This window comes from Elephantulus edwardii, unplaced genomic scaffold, assembly GCF_000299155.1.
Source record: "Elephantulus edwardii isolate Elephantulus edwardi_28Jun2011 unplaced genomic scaffold, EleEdw1.0 scaffold00054, whole genome shotgun sequence".
In the NCBI taxonomy this organism is placed as follows: Eukaryota; Metazoa; Chordata; class Mammalia; order Macroscelidea; family Macroscelididae; genus Elephantulus; species Elephantulus edwardii.
In genome coordinates this window covers 14,362,739-14,364,782 of record NW_006399804.1, presented here as the reverse complement: position 1 = coordinate 14,364,782, position 2,044 = coordinate 14,362,739, and the positions used below count along the sequence as shown (strand labels likewise).

General features: G+C 40.5%; 1 pseudogene; it reads right to left on the bottom strand.

Moving 5' to 3' along the window:
- Window positions 1–522: 522 nt before the first annotated feature.
- LOC102869038 lies at window positions 523–1,755 on the bottom strand (annotated as a pseudogene).
- Between the last annotated feature and the right edge of the window lie 289 nt (window positions 1,756–2,044).

The window sequence follows — 2,044 nt, the reverse complement described above, 5'->3', positions numbered from 1 at the left end:
AATATTCTGTATGAGAGCATGCCAAATAGAGTATCAATCTAAATGATACTATTGTCCACTTACTCTTCAAGTTTTATGCTTTCATAGGCTAATGAACACATTTTAAAATAAGTTCCTCTGAGCAGCTTCATTTTTTTACATGTATGATGAGAACTTTGTTTTTTCTCTATGATTTAGTCACCCATGTCTTCCTCCATTTTCTCTCCTTGTGATGAGAGACCAAACTCTTTGCAGCCTAAGCTAACACTGCACAGGCCTGTTTTCCCCTCAGCAAGGCTGCATCTACTCTCCTTTCCCCTCTCTTTTCTTTCCATACAACGTGTTACAGAAAAGTTGTAGTTATTTTCTCAAGCTTGAACAGTTGCTTTCTGGGCGAATAAATAAGCAAGAGAATAAACTCTGGTTTAGTTTGTTATTTTTTTTTTTTATTCAGTTAATTTTCTCTAACTTGGAATCTTTACATCGTACATGATTTTTTCCCCTACTGCTACATGAGGAAGTTGTAGTTTCTCCACAAAGTTCTTATGACCTGCATTCTCTGATTTTCTTGTCAGCCGTCTTCAAGGAAAAATCCATGTATTTAATATGCTTGCTTGCAGTTTGACCCACACCAAATGATTGTTTAATCCAAATTCTTGAGCAGCAAACTGAGCTGATCCTTCTGGAGAAAGTACAGTTGAACATCCAAGACCACTGGGTAGTCGAAGAGAAGACAGCTTATCACTGGATATGCAGTGTTTCCAGACATCACTGGAAACATCATTGTTTCTTCCCACCACTGCTATAAATACAGTAGGAATGATGGCTCCTTCATATTCAACTTTAATCCTCAGAGTTTCATCTGGTCCTTTGTGGGCAGATGTCACCCGAAGTTCACATGGAATGCCATATTTTCCACATGCTGCCTTGATTTTCTCACAGTGAGAGAGATCAGAGGTTGAGCCCATCAATATGACATCTCTGCAATGACTGATTTCAGAAGCAACTCTACTCTCTTTGTCACCCACTCAGAATTTTTCTTAACCATCAGCAGCCCTTCAGGAGTTCCTTTTTTAAGGTCACGATATGACTGTTTGTCTTTCTGCTGGCTTCGATCTCCCGAAGGCCAGAGTCTCCAGGAATTGTTATCAATAACATCAGCAAGAACAATTTCTTTGGTGGTCACATCAACACCCAATTCAATCTTTATATCAACTAGTGTGCAGTTTGGGGCATCCAGGATCTTTCCAGTATTTCAATTATGGCCTGTGTGGCATGACTAATGATGTCCACTTTAGTGTGGCCTATAACAAGTCCAGCAAAGCAAAAATTTGCAGCAATCAGCTGCTCTTCAGACCATTGTGGGTCATTATTGACATCATCCTTGAAAAACATTTCTACTTTAGATGGGTAAAACTTGTATCCTTCCTTGACAGCAGGGTTTCTTTTGAGAAAAGAACCAGTTGCTATTCTTCTACAAACCCATTCAATTGGGATCATCTCACACTTGGGTGCAATGAAAGATGTCTCCTCACATGTCTTGGTGAAAGCAGTTTTGATACCTGTTTCCTGCAGTAACTGAAAAATACGGGTGGTAGTTTTATTTGAAACTGCAGCTTTTCCTTCCAGATGATTCTTTTGAGCTGCATTTCCTGCTGTAATCTGGTCCTTGGGATTCAGGAGGACTTTTCCTGAACTATCTGACAATTTGTAGACTTCTTTTGTTCTACACTCATAGAGTTTTCTACCAATGTTTGGTACCACACAGGTCGCCATTATCCCGAGTAGCCTGGGGGCAGTGACCGTGCAAGGAATCTGGAAAAAAAGGAAAGGGTTGTTTTTTTTATCCTTGCCTGCAGATACACCTCCTCCAGAAGAAAACAAAACTGTCAAAATGTAACATTTTGTTTGTGTGAAAGTTAAAAAATAAGGGGAGCTCTGGTGGCCTAGTGTTAAGGAGCTGCAACTACAATCCCAGAGGTGCACGGTTCAAATCCACCAGATGCTCTGCCGGGCAAGGAGGGACAATCTCCTCCTGCACCAGTCAGATCTGATTTGACGGTAC